The sequence below is a fragment of the Saimiri boliviensis genome, chromosome 7, assembly GCF_048565385.1.
Source record: "Saimiri boliviensis isolate mSaiBol1 chromosome 7, mSaiBol1.pri, whole genome shotgun sequence".
Lineage (NCBI taxonomy): Eukaryota > Metazoa > Chordata > Mammalia > Primates > Cebidae > Saimiri > Saimiri boliviensis.
Window position 1 is genome coordinate 109955637 of NC_133455.1, and position 22794 is coordinate 109978430.

Below are 22794 nucleotides of genomic sequence, written 5' to 3' on the forward strand. Positions count from 1 at the left end.
ATAGACTCAGTCGATTCTTGAAAAATATTTGAATCTATTATTGGGCACTCACATTAGATTAATTTCATGAAATGTATATTTACGTCTTATTTCTACTACCCGGAGTTGGGTATGCCTATTAGATGTAGTAATATGTACAAGTTGAGCTGATTAATTCAATGACTACTATGAATTATGATACAGTTTATAAGGTGTAATTTGAGTATTATAAATTATAGCTTGAGTATTCACACTAAGCAAAGGAAAAGATATAACAATTGTATTATTCTCTAGATTTCAGTAGTCAACTATGAGAAGAGAAATAAATAACTGAAGAATGTTTATCTCCTCAAGTATGAGTTTTTATTTTATTTTATTTTATTTTTTGAGACGGAGTTTCGCTCGTTACCCAGGCTGGAGTGCAATGGCGCGATCTCTGCTCACTGCAACCTCTGCCTCCTGGGTTCAGGCAATTCTCCTGCCTCAACCTCCTGAGTAGCTGGGATTACAGGCACGCGCCACCATGCCCAGCTAATGTTTTGTACTTTTAGTAGAGACGGGATTTCACCATGTTGACCAGGATGGTCTCAATCTCTTGACCTCGTGATCCACCCGCCTCGGCCTCTCAAAGTGCTGGGATTACAGGCTTGAGCCACTGCGCCCGGCTGAGTTTTTATTTTAATAAATGAAGTCTGTGCCTGAAATTATCAGACTTCAAGAACACGTTATAAATGAAGCAATTCAGTACAACAATAACTAAAAACAAAAGTATGGGCAATAATAGAAAACAACCCTCATAACAATTTGTGAAATATGGTGCCTTTACCTTTACAGAAAAAGAAAGAAGATGTTTTATTTCTAGAGACAGGCATTGAGCACTCAACCTAGGAATTAAATTGGGTTCCAGACTTGACTACCTTCCTAATTAATTCTCCAGGAGATCATGACTAGTAATATCTATGATATATTAGTTTGCTAGAGCTGCCATACCATGGAAAACAAATTCAGTGGCTTAGAACAAAAATAATTTATTATCTCACAGTTCTAGAGGCTGGAAGTCAGACATCTAGATGTCAACAGGGCTATGCTTTCTCACATCCGTAAGAGAAGAATCATTCCTTGACTCTCCCTGGCTTCTAGTGGTTTGCTGACAATTCTTGGGGTTGCTTGGCTTGTAGATGCATCATCAGAATTCTCTGTCTTCAGAGGGCCATCTACCCTCAAGGGCTGTCTGTGTCCAAATTTCACTTTTGTATAACGATACCAGTCATGTTGAATTAGCGCCCATCATAATGACCTTATTTTAACTTGGTTACCTCTGCAAAGACTCTATTTCCAAATTAAAGTCACATTTTGAGGTGGTAGGGGTTAGCATATCAGCATATCCTTTGGGGGAAACACAATTCAACTCTTAATATATGGGTCTCAGTTTTCTCAACTTCATAATAAGGAAGATGACTACGTGAAGGGGCTCTCAACCAATTATTGATGGAGCAATTTTCATTTTCCCTAAATAAAATATATGTTTGATAAGTGGTATTGATGGCCCTTGATGAATGAAAGAATTTGGTAAGAACTGTGCTGCCTTCTATACTTTCTGGAAAAACCTACTTGGAAAAATTACACATGTAGTAACTGACCATATGATTCTTTTAGCAGATTTTATTTAGAGATTTGGGACCTCTAAATTAGATAATCTCCAAGACCTTTGTAGCCATGACGTTTATGATTCTAGAACATATTTAAGATTTGAATTCCTATTACACAGAGAAAATCAACAAAATTAGACAAACATATGTCCTGCCCATGAATTTTTAACATGAAAACCTAAAAACCAGGAAAAAAAAGGTCCCTCATAGTACTTAAAATATTCTTATTAACACTTTTACTAATGCTCTTCAATTTCTCTAAATTAGAGTCTATTCTCTGCAAACCCTTTGCTTCTTCTGTAAATATATACTTCTCAGGATATACTTATTTTGATAAATCATAGTATTCATAAAAATGTCAGCAAGTACCTATTTGCTAGATGTTAGACTCCCAGCCTCTGTCATGATGTGAGCTCTGGAAAGGTCATGTACCTCTCTCTCCCTTCGGTTCTTTCAGTTGTCAAAGGCGGATGTTAATTAAAATGCCATCAGGCATGGCCAATGGGCATATCTTATTTATCAACATCTTATTACCAAATTATTGTAGATGCAATCAGGACTAGAAAGATAATGGCCTCATCAAAGATTTTGAACATTATAAACATAATCAAGGTTGCAAAGAACCATGCTAAAAGGACTTAGATAATCCCTGTGGAAGCAGAAGTGTTCTTTCATTTACCTTGGCTAGCCACTAGGTTTACCTTCTCTGTTCCTGTGCCTCTGATTCAAAGTGTCATCATCCCTCCTGGGGCAACTACCGAACTGCCACCAACGGAACATTTCACAATATATTATTCAACACTAGTGTGCTAGCGCAGATCACAAAGCACAACCGTGTACATAATGCCATAGCTGGGATTTCAGAGAGGAAATACGATGGAAGCAGGGCTGCATTGAAAAGACTAAATCAAATGCAAATCACTGTGACAAACTCCTAGGTTGGAAATTATTCCCAGCCTAAATTTTTAGCAACTGAGAATTACTACTCCCGAGAAAAAGGACAACAACCAAAAGAAACAATTAAAGTTGTCAGAGCATTACAAAGCCTATGTACCCTTTAATCATCCTTTTAAAACCTGCTCAAAAGGACCGGGTCCATTCTCACAAACTCCCTCACTTTCAATCTGAGTCTGAAACTCAGAAAATCGAGCACTTCCAGCTGGGTAGACAGAGCCTGAGAAAGTTTCGTGAGTTTTGCTTTTTTTTTTTTTTTTTTCTTTTCCTTTTAAAGTTATACAGACGCATATAAAATGTCTGCTTCTACATTTTAGCCACTTCAACATATAAAATGATGGCGTTTAAACAGTAAAATAACAATATAGTTGGGGAAAAAATTTTGCCCCTGGCATTAGGTATTATAAACATCAAGGAGTGCCAGTGTAAACCTTTATTCAAGAGACTGAGTTCTTTGTCAAGCAATGCCTTTCTTTCAAAACATCCTTGCTGCCATATGTCTGGACCCAGCCAGCTGCAGATCTAATAAGAAAGTTCTTATTCATGTTGTATAATGTTTTACAGGTTTGCCACGGGGGTCAGTCACTGTGAGTCCTTTACGTCAGAGTCAGAACTCTAACAAACAGACAGCGGAAAGATGCCAAGAACTGTAGATTGAGAAGAGGAATGACCAGAGGACCGAAGAAAAAGAAAAGAAACTATGCATCAAGCTCATAGCCTTTCTATTTATCTGGCACTGATTGAATGCCAGAAGCAATGTTTCTGTTATTATTACTAGAGAAGAAAAAAGAAAAGGGGAAACTATTAGGTTGTACAAACATAATCATCAACTGTAAGATCAGAAATAATTAACTCTCCTATCTATTTAGAAAGGAGAGATGCATTCATCTTCTCAAATGTTTGGCAGCTATTTAATTATGCTGTAGTATTGATTATGTTAAAATACACTCATACACACACACGCATACAAGGAAAAAGTGTCTTGTAATGGCCTTAAGACATGAAGATGTCTTATTGGCTTCATAGTTTACTTCAGCAAAGGACTTGGCTACATCATCAATTACAAACACTGTATTACCAATACAAACTCATGTTGACATGAAATGAGATTCAGCAAGTAAAAAAAAAAAAAACAGTTTAAGATAGGCACTATAGGAAATGGCATAAACTGGCATCCATTCACTTTCCAAAAACTGAATGGAAAACAGCTTTTACTGAGTCTTTCCTATCTCAAGTACCACATGCTTTGTTATGAACTCATTAAGTCTATTTGTAGGTCATTCACAGAACCTGGATTTCTGCTTCTAGATGTTCAGAGGTTTAGAAAGCATATTATACATATCCTTATTACTTTATTTTTCTATGATGACTTGCTTTAATTGGAATACTTTTTTTAAAAAAACATTGATTTAAAAAATAAATTTTCAAGTGAGGTTTTAGATCCCAGACATAGTGCAAAAATTTAATCACAAGCAAATGAGTTTTTAAAACAATATAATGCAATCTCAATGAAATTTTTGAAATATTGCTGGCTCATTTAAAATACAGAATCTGAAAGCCAATAAATAGGTGTTTACAGAGCTGCTAACTAGAAGTCAACTTGAAAATAATATCAGTAAAGAGAAAAATAATTTTATTGAGGAACAACAGTATTAACTAAATAGAAGGTGAGCCAATGTGTAAAGAAGGTGAAGATATGTACCAATCCTCAAGTGTGATGTCCACGTCACCACAGAGGTCTCAAACAATCATCTTCATATGAATTCAGAAGTACAAGTAGCATTAAGAATTTCAAAATACCTTCTTGGGGGATAAGTATCCAAAGCCTTAGGAACTTTTATCCTCCACTATAAGGTTGCTTTCTTTTACTGAGAAAAGTGATTTTTCTTTCTCACTCTTGTTTATGAATACTCAGAGAAAAGCACACATCTCCAAGTAAAACATTTTTCTTCAGTTCTCAGTACTGATAAGATAGCAAGTTTTGGTAACTCATTATCTCATTTCACAGTTTTCTGATTGTGTCAGCTTTCCTCTGATATCTCAATCCTTCATCCTCTTATAATTTTAGAAGTACTCTTTAGTAACCTTAGCAATCAGCCTAAACCCCCCCAAAGAAGAATATTTTGTAGACTGTCAAATTTTACTTTGACAGTAAGCGTTCCTCTTATACCTCAATCCTCTATCATCTCGTACTTTTAAAAGTACTCCTTAGTAACTTTAGCAAACAGCCTAACCCCCCCAAAACGAAGTAATAGTTTGTAGTCTGTCAGATTTTACTGTCCTCAAAGACATTCAGCCAGCAGCAATGTTACACAGAAGAATATCAAAATCCTATTAAGAGTAAATCATATAAACAATAACTGGTGTTATATTTTGAAATAGTGACTGACAGTAAAGGGTCTTTGTTCCAAACAATTTTCATGTTGCTTCAGTGGAAGCATCTTGGAAAGATATTTTGAAAGTACACATGATAAAGTGACACAGATGATGTCAAAAAGCTCCCCACCTCCAAAAATCAGAATGTTTCTATGTTAAAAGATTTGAAAAAAGAAAAATAACTTGATTGATTGATTCACTGATTTTTTTGAGACAGAGTCTCACTCTGTTGCCAGGCTGGAGTGCAATGGCGCTGTATCAGCTCACTGCAACCACAGCCTCCCAGGTTCAAGTGATTCTCTTGCCTCAGCCTTCTGAGTAGCTGGGACCACAGGCACACACCATGATGCCCAGCCAGTTTTTGTGTTTTTAATAGAGACGGGGTTTCACCGAATCAGCCAGGATGGTCTCGATCTCTTGACCTCGGGATCCGCCCACCTCAGGATCTGCACGCCTCAGGATCTGCCTGCCTCAGATCCCAAGTGCTGGGATTACAGGCATGAGCCACCTTGCCAGGCCAACATTATTATTCTTCAAACCAATTTTAGTCCCTCAAACTCCATCTTGTTGGCAACATTAAAAGTTCTTCAGTTGTAAAACTGAACGTGATGATATTAACAAGAAGAGTAAACAATGATGACTACACAACGTACTTTTCTAAGCATACTTCCTGGGTGACCTCACTCAGTCCTCACAACACATATATTACTATTCCTTTTATACAGATGAGGAAACTGAGGCACAGGGAGAATAACTTGGCCAAGTGTCCAGAGCAGCAGCAATATAGCTCCATCTTCTAACCACAAGAGTGTAGTGCACAGAGTTTACCTCTGAGGGCAAGGAATGGGGTGAGATAGATTAGGGACTCACAGGGGCTTTCCAAGATTGTATAATGGTTACTTCTTAGGCTCAGTAGCTGATGCCTGTGTGTTCATTTTATATTTTATTATTATTATTGTATAAAAATACATAAAATATATAGCTGTATGTAAAATATTTTAAAATGATACACATACAATACTATATATGTTATATATACTCTTTAATGTGTGATCTATTCCACAATTTAAAAATTTAAATAAAAAACTAGCTATTATTCAAATTTTTAAAATTGGCTTAAGTAGCATCTTGACTGAAACTGAGATTTAGGCAGTAAACTTCATCAACTTTTCACGATCTTGGCAAAATTTTGTCACATTCTAAAAGATAACTGAAGATCCCCGCTCTCTTCTAAGAAAAAACTTTGGCAGTAATGAGTACTCTAGGCTGTGATTTTCTCATTCAAAAATGAGGAAACGGGACAGATCATTAAAATAACTTAGAGTTTTAGAATTCTAAGGATGTGAAGAGCTAAATGAAGCTACAACTGCTAGGAAAATTTGTCACATAAATCTAAACACAGTGGGTAATACCAGAATTTGTTAAATCATGAGTACAGATGAAGACTTATTCTATAGAGTGCTTCTGTTTTGTTCTTCCTACCCCGCTCTGAAGTTGCTCCCCTGGGGCTGTGATGGGCAGTTCTTCAAGTAAACATGACAACTAGTAACTAGAGCTAGTTGGCCATTAAAAAGCTGAGTCCTTAGACGAGTCATTTAACCACTCCTCTCTTTATACATTTTTATTAACTATATGAAATATGTTATATCAGTAATACACACATGTAAAGTAATAAACTTGTGTCTTCCTAAAGAGGCATGTGCAATTGAAATAAGATTTTAAATGTTCCCAGCAGCACTTGATGAGTCATTTTAAAGCAAGTAACTTTTCTATGAAGTGAATCATCCACTGATTATCTTCTATAATTGTAACTTTAAAAACCTTTTTTATTTTAAGTGATACATTCTTACATCAGAGAAGTATTGTTTTCTGAAAGAAATCTCAAGAATCACATGCCCAGTTAGAAATTATAAATTTCATTGTTGATTTGGTCAATAGCTCAGGGGATTCAAATACGAAAATATCAAGGTCTAGGACACTAAAAATCAACATTTGACTTTGACATTAAGAAATATTTCTGCTATCTTAAACAGCGTCGCAACGAACATACTTGTGCATGTGTCTTTATAACAGAACAATTTATAATCCTTTGGGTATATATCCACTAATGGGATGGCTGGGTCAAATGGAATTTCTATTTCTAGATCCCTGAGGAATCACCACACTGTCTTCCACAATGGTTGAACTAATCTATACTCCCACCAACAGTGTAGTATGTATCTATGCAACAATCCTGCAGGATGCAAGATGTGCATACATGTACCCCAGAACCCCAAGGGCAATTAAAAAAAAAAGAAAAGAAATACCTGGGTATAAGTGATCCTAAATAAGACAACTGTCAAAATGATATAAGAACTATTAACTTAAAAAGAAAGACAATTTTTCTTCCAGCTCTGCAGACCAAAGAATTTCCCATTTAAAGTTCAAAAGAGGAAAAGAAAATTAGAGAAAGAAGACAAGATATAACAACTGATACAAGAGGAAAAGGAGAGTGTCCCTCCTCTAAGCAGAATTTTGTATACTCTCTGCATGTTCTCCAAGTTTCAAGGAGAACCTATGGCAGGCAGCTGAGGAGTCTGGATTCCATAAACCGGGAAGGGAAAACACTTACCTATACGGCAAGAAGCCCTGGCCTGTGAAAGTCAAGAGGGACCTGCGGCACCACGACACCTAAACAGAAACGTAAAACTTCAAGGAAGGCATTACACTTGGGGTTCGGCTAGGATGCTGCCACTTCAACATATCAATCTCAAGATCAACGTAGCAAAATATTATTTATCATTCATTAAAATTTGCACTATTTTTAGCCTAATGCTACCATATGTCCCTATCCCCCTGTTGTTATACCCCACGACTTGGTCTTCAGACCGCTTTCCTCCTCCATGTACATTCATTCTCTTGTTGCTCAGGCTAGAGTGGAACGGCATGATCTCGGCTCATTGCACCCTCTGCTTCCTGGGTTCAAGAGATTCTCCTGCCTCAGCCTCCCAAGTAGCTGGGATTACAGGAATGCGCCACCACACCCAACTAATTTGGTATTTTTGGTAGGAATGGGTTTTCTCCATACTAGCCAGGCCAGCCTCTAACTCCCTATCTCAGATGACCCACCCACCTTGGCCTCCCAAAGTGCTGAGATGACAGGCGTGAGCCACCACACCTGGCCTATTTTTTAAAATGCCATTTATATGACCATGACTCCCCAGTTAATATTCCCAGTGCCAACCTTCCCCATGAATGTCACACTCATAAACATAGCTTCATACACGGCTAATGAGTTTTTGAAACAACTTTTCTAAAACCAAATGTGTTATCCTTCCCCCAGAGTCTGCCTTTCCCTGCCCCTCCCCATTTCACCGTTTCCCATCTTACTATGAGGAAACCCCAGACATCAGCAGGTACCATCAACAACCTCAGGGTCGTCCTGCACTCTCACAGCACATCTCCATTTTATTCAGCAGCAAATTCTGGAGGTTCAGCTCTTCAAAAGATGTCATAATTCCAACCATCCCTCAACTCAGTAATATCTCTAACCTAGATGAATGCAAAGCCTTTCTACCAGATATTCTCACATCATTCAAGTGCTCAAACAAAAACAGCACCCCAAAGAGACCCAAACCACACCCATTTACACTGTCTATCTTCTTTCCCTGCTTTATTTTCTTTATAAAACTCAGCATTTCCTGGCATGCTTAATAATCATCGGTTAGTTATCTGTCTTTTGCAGTAGTTTTCAAACTCTCACAATCACCTGCAGGGCCTGTTAAAAGACAAATTGCTGGACCCCCCTCTCAGAGTTTCAGATTCAATAGGTCTAGGCTGGGTCCTTGAGAATTTGCATTTCTAACAATTCCAAGTACAGTGATATTAATAATCTGAGAACCACACTTTGAAAACCACTGCTGTATGGAGAGCAGGGCCCTTGTATTGATGGTCACTGTATCCCCAGCCTATGGGACAGCACACGTGAATGATGCTGTAGGGTAAACTAAAGCATACCCTTAGAATGACCCTGTACAGCACACACACCTGAATGTATGCCCCAAAGGGAGTGGCCAACCCAGAGATTTGTTCCTTGTCTATGAGGAACATCTGAAACCCCATCCCATCCCATAGAATGGGCCATACATAGGAATGAAGCCCTGAGTTTTGGGTTAATGAGGGTTGCCAGGTGGAGGTCATTAACGAGAGAGTGGTAAGTGAAAATGCTATATAAACTGCATGCTTTTTGCAAGTGATTGCTGTTTTCCTGCCCAGCCTGCCGCCACCGGACCATTTCTGTAAGTTCCTTCTCCTGTCTAGCCCACTGCCACTGACTCTCTCCTCTGTATGTAAGCTCCTAATGAAACTCCATGTCTCCTTTGCTGGCTCTGGGTCTCTTCTTCAGCCTCTTGAACCTAGAGGTGCCTTCCCTATTGAGGTTAATGGGGGTTCGGCACAACAGACACTCATTAACATTCGTTGGATAAAAATGAATTAATCTTGAAATAAACCTATTTTAATATAACAGACATTTCCATGGGCTTTTGGTTCTAAATAATTTATCGTAAAACAACAAAGTATAAATACACACATATCTTTTTTAAAATGGACTATGTATCAAATTGGAAATCTGGGCATTACCAATTGCCAGTCATCATTAAACACATTGATAGGACAGTGTACATGTTCAGTATCACTGATTCACAGCTGAGTACTCAATCCACTAAATGTCAGGCCTCCATGTGCAAGTCCGGACCCAGAAAGTCTAGAGTCTTGCCTGCCTCAGCAAATCACCCCCAAACCCCAGCCTGCGTTTGCCATTATCCTTGATCACCCAGGGGAGCTTTCCCCGGACATTAAGCTTCTAAACTCACTCTGTCATCTTAACTGTTATTATGATATTGTGAATACTACTCACCCCACCCTACCATCCTAACTACTCTTACCCAACCTGCCATTGTAACTGAACTTACGGTAACGTATACTCCTTGCCCCTACCCCCACCACTGTAACTGATCTTACTCCATAACACCCCTGCCCCCTCCCCAAAAGATTTGCCCCAACCTATAAAACCAACTCCTATCCCACTTCCCTTCACTAACACGCTTTTCAGCCTTAGCCCACCTGCACCCAGTTGAATAAACAGCCATGTTGCTCACACAAAGCCTGTTTGGAAAATCTCTATATTAAATGTGTTTAATATATGGTACTATTGGATGTTTTAACACTAAAACTCACTTACCTTTAAAATGACTGTCTAAAATGTTCGATTACACTCCCCACATCTATGGTTTTCTAGACTTAAAAGAAATCTGTATTATTGATGTTACCAGTCCTCTTTCCTACCACAAATTTTATCTCATAGAAGCTAGATTGCGTAGAAGTTCCTGGCTGCAAAAGATGTGCATACATTTAAAACCATGCCCACCTGTTTCCTTCCTGCCAGCCAGCCTGTTTCTAGACACCTGCATGTTAACCTGATTCTTACAACCCCAAGAAAATGAAAAAGCTCCAGGAGACAGTAGGGAGTTGGGCCAGGAATATATTTGAAGCAGAAGGAAAAGGTATACATCAAATAAAAGGAATGACACTTGGAACAAAATATGTTTTCATCCACAGGAGAAGCCAGGGCCATTCTTGAGTTCAAACTGTAGGGTTGGACATGAAGAATGGCCCATCACAGAGGTGAAGAGGATGTTTCATGAGCCAAGGTCTCCCCTCTGGATTTCCTCCCTCAATTTTAAATCATCATCCCCCTTTGCAGCATGAGTCCCACAGGGGTTGCCAAATACAAAGCAGAGAACTTGCTGCATAAAAAACAGGCTAGTATTTCTCAGAACAACACTTGGCTCTGCCTTCTGCTTGCCTGACTCTGACCCCATTCCTCCTTTTGCCACAGGGCTGACAGCTGATGGTGGGTGCTTCTGAGCATAGGAAGCCAAGAAGCAGCAGAGAGATCATGAAACCTTGGGCCAAATCCTAGAAATTATTTGGCAACTTAATCTGTTGTCCTGCTATTTTATGTTTTCATAAGCATACAGTAAAGCAAGCCAACAATCAAAAACACAATATAGCAAAAACTTCTGATTCCATTGGCAGACATAGGAAAATAAATTATAAATATTTCTTAAGCATCTGCATGTGTCTTTTGGCTGGCTACTCATGATGAATTTTTAGTCCTATGTTGGTTGATAACCAGCACAAACCAGGATAGAAGTCAACCACTTCTAAGCAAGTGCGTCTTCAGGAAAAAATAAAGCCAATTTGAATGGAAATTTAAGTCAAATAATTAGCTAAATCTGCTGTTGATTTTAGCTCCTGAATTTTTTTAGAAATCATGATGTCATTGCCAGCCTGAAACCAATCCACCCAGGGAAACACATTACTTAACACAAAAAGAGTCCAGTGAATTTGTCATGGCATAGATGGTTTTTCATCATCACATGCCTCCATTCCAGCCCTTCAGTTGCTTCTTTTGTATCCTGTGCTTTGGTGATACTGCACTACTTGAATTTCACCAAACATGCCGGATTTTTCATTACTGATACCAATGACTATGGTGCGATTCACAGGCTTCAGCATTAAACCTACGTAGGTTCAAAGCTTAGTACCCTCACTGAGTAGCGATGTCACCTTGGGAAAACCTCATTAAATGTGAATCAGCTGCATCATCATTGAAATGAAAATTAAGGACATCTACCTTGGAGGAGTATGGAGAAACTGATGTGAGATGATGTCCCTTATGGAAGTACCTGGAGCAGCACGGGCCTTACCTTCCTCACTACCCCTCTGCCAGCTCCTGCTCTTTTTTCAAAACCCTCAAAAGTCATTTCTCTGATTCAGCCTTCCTTCTCCGGTGTGCCTTTTTTGTTTTGCCACAGGACTGAGAAAATCAATCAACCAGGCAAGAATGACTTCCTCTTCCTTTGCTATTGGGAGCTGCATGTTGCACATATGTTCATTAGTGCATTTACTTTGTGATGCGGTAGACATATTTACATTTCCTTCTTCATTAATCGGCAATGGGCATACTGTGTCTAAATTATCTTTGTATTAAATTTAATACTTGCTACAAAGCAGGTACTTTATAAATGTAGAACTTAAGGAGTATAGAGATCAAAGAGAACATTTATACAATGTGTTCTATAAACACCTATTTTTTAAAAGCATTATCCTTTATTATTGCAGCTATCAAAATTGAGATATGCATTCCTTACTTAATTTAACAAAGATTTGTCAGTAATCAATTCCATACCAAGCACATAAATGTGAATATGACATTTCCTTGACAAGTGACTCAGCTTATGGGGCAGCCAGAGATACTGTGTGCACAACTCCAGGGGTGCACCGTTCATAATTTGGCCACTCCTGGTGTTGTGTAATAGGAGTTTCCAGACTTGCTCCATGATAACTACTTGCTTTAAGAGAGGGAATTACAAAAAGAGAGAATAAATAATAACTATCTTTATAAGTATGGCCAAGTTAAAGAACTACTCCTTAAGAAGCCATAAACTACATAAACTACAACAGTAGTCACATAAACTACAACGGTAAATAATCTTATACTTCCCACTCTCATAAAAATGACAATTGCTACCCCTAAAGTTATAAAAAACATTTTACAGATTCTTTTCTAGCAACACAGATCAATATTACTTACCACGTGTAGCAAGTTCAATTAAATTAACTGAAATTCCTCAGTTGCACTAGCTACACTTCATGGATGCAATAACCACATGTGACTGTGGCTACCAGTTACAATAACATAGATATATTAAAAAAAAATCCATCAGTACAGAAAGTTCTATTTAACAGTGTTGCATCTAGATAATTAGCCTTTTTTTCAAAAAAAAATCTGATTATGCCTCTGTTCATTTAAATACATTATTAAGTGATTTATTAACTCTTTTACCAAAAAAAAAAAAAAGAAAAAGAAAAAAAAGAAAAGGTCACCATTCTCTTTTACATGCAAGAGTAGGAAAAAGTTGGAGGAAAAAATACTTCAGATCCGAAATATCTATTAATCTTGGTTTCCAAAAATGGAAATACTCCAATCCAATATCAGGAAGGCTTTTTTTTAAATGACAGAGCAGTTTACTTAATTTTAAAAAGCAGTCTTCTATTCAAAATATCTATTGCTTTTGCTTTCTTTTTGAATTCAGTTATTTTCTTAGCCACAGGTAAAGGGATAAATTTGTTTATACTTGGAGATCTTCTCCTAAATGAATCCTATTTTTTTTCTACAGTATTAAACATCTTTGAAGCTCTAACTATGAGCCCTCTAAAAGTCCAGTTATTGTCATAGCAAAGATTAGAAAGCTTTCAAAACATGTCCCCTCAAGCTGTAAAAGGAATTGATTCTTAGCCTTCATTCATGCAAAAAAATTTCTATGCAATTTATTTGAATATTGAGAAGATCTCTCTTTATAAAGCAGTCTCATTCTTGAGAATTTTATTTGCAATTTACTCTTGCAGGGCAAATATGCTGTGTCTCCCCATTCTTAGGGAGATAAAAATATTTTGATATTAAAATAGCATATAGGCATTACCCATGACAGAATAGCTGCTGCTAAGGAGGGAGACATGAATCCCTGTCTATCTTCAGAAAAGAACATAGCCTAGTCAGTGTTTCTCAAATGTGTCTTGGACCACCCAGATTAGGAGTCTCTTCGTAAACAGGTTATTACTAAATGGATTTCTGTGCACCACATTCAGGATCCCAGGTTTATTTAGTCATAATCCTAAGGTTGGGACCTAGGAATGTGCATTTGACAAGTTAGGAAGAGATCGATATGTCCATTCTAGTTTAACAACCACAGTCAAAGTGGCAGGGAAAAGGGAAAATGCTCCACATGACATTTTTCTGACCTACTGAATGAGCCTGAAGAGAGAAAAACTGATATTTAAGATAATTGCTAAGTTTTATAATAACAAACCCAGGGGTCACGTTCCAGTGATTTTTATTTATTTGTAAAGAAATATAATCTTAAGGATATCCAGTAGAATTAAATTATAATAAATATTCAGGTTGCTATAGGAGGAAGCTGTAAGAAATACAGCATAAATTTTAAAAGACGCTTATTTATGTCATCCTGGTGCCCATTATACAACTGAGAAAGACATTCTGAATAGGAATTACAATAATCACACAACATTTGTATACCCAAGCAATCCAAATATACTCAGAGGGAAAGTATCCTCTATTCTCCCCGTTGATTAAAGTGTCACAGTAATCCCCATAGTCCAACCCCTTCTTCATGGTATAAAGTGGTCAAGAAGCAGGGCTGTGTCTTGTTTTGTTGGTCATGTTTTATTCCTGGTACCTAGATTAAGCTAGTTGCTAAATCAAACTTTTTTGAATCGACGGGGGTATGTAGTAATGATAACAACTACAGCAAACGGCAGTGCTGCTCTGAAAGAAATAAACGCAACTTTCAAAAATCACTAACCATTTCCTAGAATTGCATTGGAAAGTATGAAATAGAAGAAAACATTTCTGTTGTTGACACAGTCAAACTACAAGGTTTTACTGGCAACTTTGCCATTCAGTAAACGCCTGTGAGACATGAGCAAACCATGTGCTCTCCTGGGGCTGTTTTTCCCATCTGTACAAAGAGGAGTAAAACAAGATGCTCTTCCTGCTTTCAAATTCTATAATTTGTATTGCAAGAAAAGAGTTTCTCAACCTAGCTATAGTTTTCAGCCTCATAGAATAAAATATTTTAGCTCATTCTTTTAAATAAAACTTATCTCAATGTAAATTATGTTAGTGACATCAAAATTCCCACTGGTCTCTGTAATTAGTTAAGCTTCACTACATAGAAAAATATTTAACTTAACAAATTAGAAAATAAAAGGTTTGACTTTTGTAGTCAAAGAGGCCATAACATAATGGTTGAGAGCCTGTCTCTAGAATGGGACTTTTATAAACATTTTTACGGTTAAATTAATCACAGTGAAGACAACTTGAAAAATGTAAAGAAATCATATTAGAAAATAACTTGAGAACCCCATACCCTGAAAGAAATGATGCAGCACAAACCAGACACTGGGGCTTCATTTTTCACACGTGTAAATGTGTAGTTATTCTACATGCCAGCTAATGACTATGTTGATTATAGCACATTGAAAATATATGTGAAGTAGAACCAGCTGTGTAAATTACAGGATTGTTTCACTAGCATTTTGCAAGACACAAATCAAACAAATCATAGTTTTCTTTTATATTTCCACTTTATATTTTAAGTGCCACTCTAGTAAACAGGAAATAAATGAAATTCACCAATGGCTCAGTAATTGACCTCACATAAAGCAAGATCTTGAGGTATCACTATCCAGAACAGTCAGAGACGTCACTAAAATGAATACCTAATACCCATCCCTTTAAATGAGTTTGAATAAGAATCTATGAAAGAAAAAATACCTGTCTTTACATTTCCATAATAATTGTTATTACTTCTCCCATTACTTTTGGGAGGTTTTGAAAGGTCAGAAATTTTCCTTGGCATGGCCTCTTGCCCAGAAAATACTAAGCAAGCCATGTTCTGCAAAAAAAAAAAAAAAAAAAAAAAAAAAAGTGAGATTCCACATCAGTAAGGAAATCAGTGATACTCTGCTTTGGATTTCTGAGTTAGTCAGAGTATTCCACATGTTCCATGGAAGGTCAGTTTATTGTCGATTCTTTGCATTGTAACCCAGTTTCCAGAGTTAAAGTTTGAGTGTCCATAGGGCTAGCATTTCCAGTTTGTCATTATCTAATACAACATATCAATTGTCTTCGAGGAACTTCTCAAATCACTACCTACAGATGTGTAAAGTGGACTTTTTAAGCTAAGGACTTTGATATATTCATCAACACTTGCTTTTGTAAAAAAGGAGTCAGTATATTACATATTTGATACATATTCTGAGGTCATTCAATCAGAAACACATTTAACATGGTAGTGGTATATTATAATCGCTATCAACAACCATTTCTTCAGTATCTCCTATATGCCAGGCAGTATAATAGGCCCTTTACATATATTGCCTCATTAAATTATTAAAACAGTTTCTAATAAAGTGCCAAGGTTTAAATATCTGTCTTCTCCAAAATTATGTTGAAATGTAAATGCCATTGTAACAGTACTAAGATGCAGTACTTGAAGAGTTGAATAGGTCATGAGGTCTCTACCCTCACGGATGGGATTCATAGCATTACAAAAGGATGAGTTCAGCCCCCTCTTGCCCTCTCTTTGCCTTCTGCCATTCGATGATCCAACAAGAAGAGCCTTGTCAGATATTGATAACATAATCTTGAACTCCTCAGCTTTTAGAACTGTTCTAGAAATTAATTTCTGTTCTTTGTAAATTACCCAGTGTCAGGTATTCTGTTACAGCAGCACAAAATGGGCTAAGACAGGTACATGTTATTGAAACAATTTTACATAAACTTCGGTTAGGTCACATGCCAAAGTCACACAGCTAATAAGACATAACTAATGTCTGAAAGCCAAGCTAAATTCCAAAAACCATATGCTTTTTTTTTTTTTTTTTTTTTTTTCTTTTTTCTTTTGAGACGGAGTTTTGCTCTTGTTACCCAGGCTGGAGTGCAATGGCGCGATCTCGGCTCACTGCAACCTCCGCCTCCTGGGTTCAGGCTATTCTCCTGCCTCAGCCTCCTGAGTAGCTGGGATTACAGGCATACGCCAACATGCCCAGCTAATTTTTTGTATTTTTAGTAGAGACGGGGTTTCACCATTTTGACCAGGATGGTCTCGATCTCTTGACCTCGTGATCCACCCGCCTCGGCCTCCCAAAGTGCTGGGATTACAGGCGTGAGCCACCGCGCCCGGCACCATATGCTTTCTATTATGCTGCACTGTCTCTCAACCTTTTCTAGGATGCTTAACTAACAATAAGCTTATAATTCAGGCGAGTGACGTTAACACTAAACAAATCTATAACTGAAAAGCTAAAGTATAACAATTATAGACCTGGAAATTAAGAATCAGAAAGTTTAAATGACTTTCTCAATGACACATAGCTCAAATGTTGTAGAAACAGGACTGACATTACTTCTACTCTTTGTCTCAAGGGTTTGTTCTTTTAGAAATGATGAAGTTACCGTCATTGCTTATATTTTCACATCAAATGTTATCAATCATGCTTTACTTTAAACACAACACAAAGAATATAATTTACACATATGATGCACGGATTTATTGAGATCAATGACATTTAGAGAATTTAATAGAAGTTTCCTGCATAGTTTACAAAAAAGAAGACTATTCCTTCCAAAATACCTTTTTATTTTCCAAACCATGTCAATCAGTTGAGTAATCAATGATAATATCCTAGGATGATTTGAAAATAAAAACGAGCAAAATATTAGGTATAGGCAAAAGCGTATTATTGACTTATTTGATTAGGCCTTGCAGATTTTGATATCTTCTTCGAAAATTTCAAACAGGAATAAAATCCCTGTGTCTCACCACCAGAGACATGGGTTTAACTGTTTTAGGGGAAAACCTGAGCACTGGGATTTTTACATATCCCCATGTTATTTTAGTATGCAGCCAAGATTGGAAGCCACTGCAAGTGTAACAGACTTACAGATGGTTAGTGGAGGAGGTGGGACTTACAAATTAGTTTTCTTAGTCCCAGGTGTGTGTTATATTCACTACCTCTTCTTTTTTGAAACAAGCCAAAAAAGGCAACGGTGCTTTAAGTTGGTAGTATTATAACTCAGAAATATTTTAATCTTATTTAGTGGCATTATTTAAAGTCCTACTGACTGATAAATGGACTGAAATCAGTCTAAATTGTTTCAATCATGTCAGTAAAACTTCAGTGGAATCTCTATCAGATGTGTCAAAACTGTGTGGTCCTTACAGTTTAATATAACATATATATATACTAATGTAGGAAACAGATAAAAAGGTCATAAAAATCTGAAAATCTTGAAAATGCTAAAGTAATTTTTAGTATGTATTTCCACAAATTCCATGAGAAATTAATACAACTGGGAAAACTACATCCAACAGTTTGTAGATTAAGGAAAATAATACAAAACATATTTGCAACCATCCCAAGAGCTAATACCTTTTTCAGAGAAAGTAAATGTCATTGATGGATTTTGTATGTGTTAGACAATGATAAATTGCTATTACTCATGAAATAGTTTATTTTCTGCCTTTCAAAAACAAATTCTCTTTAGCGATGTTGTAACATTGAGGGGTGGCTACCATTAAAAAAGACTGTGGCTTCTTGAGATGGACATCATATAACTATTTCAAAAGTTCTTCAAGGTTTCTTACTATGTTCTTCACAGTGTCAGGAAATGAACAAAAGAAATTACTCAGTGTCTTTTCAATTGAATTCTGAGGAATTTCTGGCAAGTCTTGTGGGGATTTTATTAAACACATAGAATGTGTATTTCTGATTATTTTTACTAGACTTTTTAACAATACTAGGGATGAACCTTAAGTTAGACCAAACTTACAGCAATGCAAAGTTTTTTTGTCCATGACAGTGCAAAAGACACTGTTCATAGCAATTCAAATTCATTTAGGTTGATTGAAAATACAGATTTTTGAGTCATATTCTCCTTTGACCTGATTTTAACATCTTACTGATTCCCTCATAAACTTTAAAACTTTTGAGTTTAAAAACCTGACTTATGTTTATTTTATGTCCCAATAAATCATAATTTTACCTTTTCAAAAATTATATTTTAACAAAGGAAAAATTATCTCTAGAGCTGAAAATTATGCTTTAGTGGAAATAAATAACAAAAGTTTATTATATCATTAGTATCTGATATTTTCTAAGATTAACAAAAATGTCTAAAGTATTATTTTAGATTTTTCTGTTTTAATTTGATAGAAATTTTACAGACAGTCCCTGACTTAACTAAGTTTCCACTCTTGATTTTTCCATTTTACAGTAGAGTGAAGCCAACACACACTCAGGAGAAGCCGTACTTCAAGTATCCATGTAACCATTTTGCTTTTCACTTTGAATAAAGTCTTCAATAAATTACAAGAGATATTAACACTTTATTATAAAATAGGCTTTGTGTTAGATGACTTTTCACAATTGTAGGCTACTAGGTCTTCTGAGTACTTAAGCATTTACGACAGGCTAGCCTAACCTATGATGATTGGTAGGTTAAGTATATTGAATGCATTTTCAACTTACGATATTTTCATAAGAAACCTAGAATAGGTTTATCAGGGCGTAACCCCATCACAAGTTGAGGAGAATCTGTATAAACACAAACCCTTCAAACATTATTACTAATTCAGTCACTGTACCATGGGAAATTACCTCACAAAATGGTGGTCTAAAAGAAACAAAAATCTAGAACTTTTTAGAGAAAGTCAATTTTACCCTCAATATTTATTATTATTATCCAAATCTAAAACATCTCCATCTTGAACTTCAGATTATTTTGTTGGACTTCTCAACTCAAATGTCTCTCATGACCTTAAGCTGAAGTTCCAAATGAATTTTTCATCTGTCCCAACCACCCCAGTCACTCATCAAACATCTCTTCTTTTGTGTTGTTTCTTACATGCTTCTTTTAACCATCCAATCTCCAAGTATACAAGTATTCAGGTGTACTACCAACCATCTCATCTACATCCAATATCTCTACTCCTATTTCCACTCCAGGAGTTGAGGACTCCTCATGAGTCCCATGGTTTATGGCAATTGTGATTTTCCTACCTCCAAACTTTATATTTTAAATTTGTGGTTCTTGCCAATCACAGAGCCAGAATGATGTAGCAGATGGGAAACACAACTTTGAAACCAGGCATGGTGGCTCATGCCGTAATCCCAGCACTTTGGGATGTCAAGGCAGGTGGATCACCTGAGGCCAAAGTTCAAGACCAGCCTTGAAAACATGGTGAAACCCCCTCTCTACTAAAAATGGACATGGTGGTGCATGCCTATAGTCCCAACTACTCTGCTTTGGAGGCTGAGGCAGGAGAATTGCTTGAACCCAGGAGGTAGAGATTACAGTGAGCAGAGATCATACCACTACACTCCAGCCTGGACGACAGAGTAAGACCTAATCTCAAAAAAAAAAAAAAAAAAAAAAAAATGCAACTCTGATCTGGAATAGCCTGGTTCTCCATGACAGAATAAAGGATCTTAAACATGGTATGAAAACCCTCCATGACTTGACGACTTGGCCTTTCCTACCACATGGGCCCTAGCAACTGTTGCTTCCATGACAAAAAACGGGGTGTGATTTCCCTGCATTTTCATCATTGTTTGCTTCTTGCTCTTTCTGCCTTAAATACTTTCTTGCTCCCACCTGTCTACCTTTTTAAAACACAATTCAAAGCCTTACCACTTCGACTTCTTTAAACAACTTTCTAGGCCCATCCCTATCCAAACACAATACACTCACTTGTATCATTGCATTAGAAAATATCTATCGAAATTATCTGCTTAGGTGCCTAGCCCCTTACTGAGCTGTGAGCATCCTGAGAGCACAATCCAAAACTACCACAAACTTTAAGTCCGTTATGCAGTCTTGAGTTCAGCTCAATTAAATATTTAAGCATAGAAAAGACATTTAAACAATGCACAGACTATATATTTCTTTGAGATTCATACCTAGAATTTTTGCATTAAAAATGAAGAAAAGTATTCTATCAATATTTATCACTTAACACGACAAATGTTCTTAGTACAAAGGCTCTTCTGTTGTCATTAAGTCACTCCCAGAAACAACTAGTAAATTGATACATGAAATAAGAAACGCTGTTCTAGACTCTCTTTCCAGGTAACATTGACGCCACCAGAGGGACACAGAGATAATATAAATGGGACATAAATAATTTTTATAAATAATCTGAGGACACATACTTGGATTTTTTTTCTCACTCCCCATATTATGCTTTTTGGGACAATTTTTCTCATTATATGAAACTATGATTTTTTAAATGTTGGTCAGCAGGCATTATAAAAATAGACAATATTTTACCAAATCACCTATTTTCTCTAGTCTACTCAACACCTACAACTATTTCTAGTATACTGTATTAACATAGTTTACTACCAAAATCATATAAATTTATAATAGAAATGTGAAAACTATAAACATGGTTTGATTCTATAATAGCAGGACCTAAAATTTTCAATATAGCATATGACAAAATGTAAAACACGAAAGACTGACAATCACTGCTCAAAGGAATATATTACATTTAAAAATATATACGTAGGCAGAAGAGGAGCAGGCTTTTGGCAACATCCTTTGGCAAAGCAGAAATAATTCTGTGTACTTAATTCTGTGAAAAGAATGAAATACATTTATTTATAGGAAGCCCAGAGTAGTAAGAACAAGAATCTTGTGACTTCTATTATAACACTGCATTATTAAATGCTTATATTTATATCATGATAGGTGTTACCACAATAGTAATAAATAATATGCTTTACCTTGAGTCTTTTTCTCCCAGTGAACAATTTCCTCGGAGCCTAGCACTTCTAAATGTCATCACTCTACAGCAACAGGACACTACCTAATGTGATGAAGTTGCAATTTACTAAGCAGTATTAAGGTGCCTCTCATAATGGTAAATGTAGGCTCTAATATGCCCAGAAACTCCTGGAAAATCATTTCACTTAGAGCTTAAAATGTGCTATGTGCTGCCAGATATTCCAATGTGTAATTAAAAATAAGCAAATAGAACCTTTCTGGGAGATGATATTTTCTAAACCCCAAGCAGTAACATTGTAAAATGTTGACTTTTTACCTGGTTCTTGTGCTGAAAGATATGAAAGAAAAAGATATCACTCCATCAGTTTCTGGGGCCTCTACAAAGGACCTCTTTTTCAAAATAGTACTTACTGAATTTGTCATCTCTTGGTATAAGAGCAGCTTCGTAATAACTAACGAGTGTATACCTTGCAGAGTGGTTTTTTTGTTTTTTAACAAAATTTCTATTTTAGGATGGCTTTCTACAAAAAAGTTTTGAAGATAGCATAGTCTCATATACTGCACCCCCCACCAGTAGACCCCTTCAGTTTTCCCTGCTATTAACATATTAGTATGGTACATTTGTTGTAACTAAAGGACCACAGTGATATATTATTACATGCAACCAAAACTTTACTCAGATATACTTAGTTTTTAGCTATTGTCTTTTTTCTGTCCCAGGATATTATCTAGGATGTTACAATACATTTGGTCTTTACGTCTCCTCGGGTTCCTACTGACTGACAGTTTTTTCTGACTTTGTTTTTCGTGACTTTGACAGTTTTAATGCTCACCATGTATATTGTAGAATATCCCTCAAACAGGTTTGTCTGAATTGTTTTTCATAAGATGGAGTTATAAATTAGGGGAAAAACAACCATATAGGCAAACTGGCATTCTAATCCCATTATATTATAGGTCTATACTATCAACATGACTTATTGTGATGGTCACCTTGATCATCTGCTGAGGTGGTGTTTGTCACGTTTCTCCAACGTAGAGTCTCTCTCTTTGCCCATTTCTCTCCTGTACTCTTTGAAAGGAACTACTCTGAGTAGTCCACACTTAAGGAATGGGGTGTTATACTATACAGCATTAAGGGGGACAATATCCACATAAACTACTTGGAATTCTATTACATGAGACATGCTATTTAGCCCATCTATTTATTTTTAATCATTTCTACTAGTATGGGATCATGAATAGTTATTTGATACTTCGGGCTACAATCTAATACTACATCATTCATTTTATTTCTTAGGTTGTTTAGCCATTGGGAACTCTTTCAGTTGGCTTCTGTGTCCAATCCACATACCGCCATCACTGTGTGTGTGTGTGTGTGTGTGTGTGTGTGTGTGTGTGTGTGTGTGTATTTCC

At 36.6% G+C, this 22794-nt stretch overlaps 1 protein-coding gene across 5 annotated transcripts in view; it reads right to left on the bottom strand.

Moving 5' to 3' along the window:
* PDE3A (phosphodiesterase 3A) overlaps nt 1–22794 on the bottom strand; it is a 316302-nt gene that overhangs the window by 146523 nt on the left and 146985 nt on the right. The window contains exon 1 of one of the 5 annotated variants that reach the window (XM_074403201.1): nt 7570–7634. The exons of the other annotated variants lie outside the window; for them this stretch is intronic. The gene's annotated coding sequence lies outside the window, so the exon portion shown is untranslated. Of the gene's footprint in view, nt 1–7569; nt 7635–22794 lie in introns of those variants that run through there. 5 annotated transcript variants of the gene reach the window in all.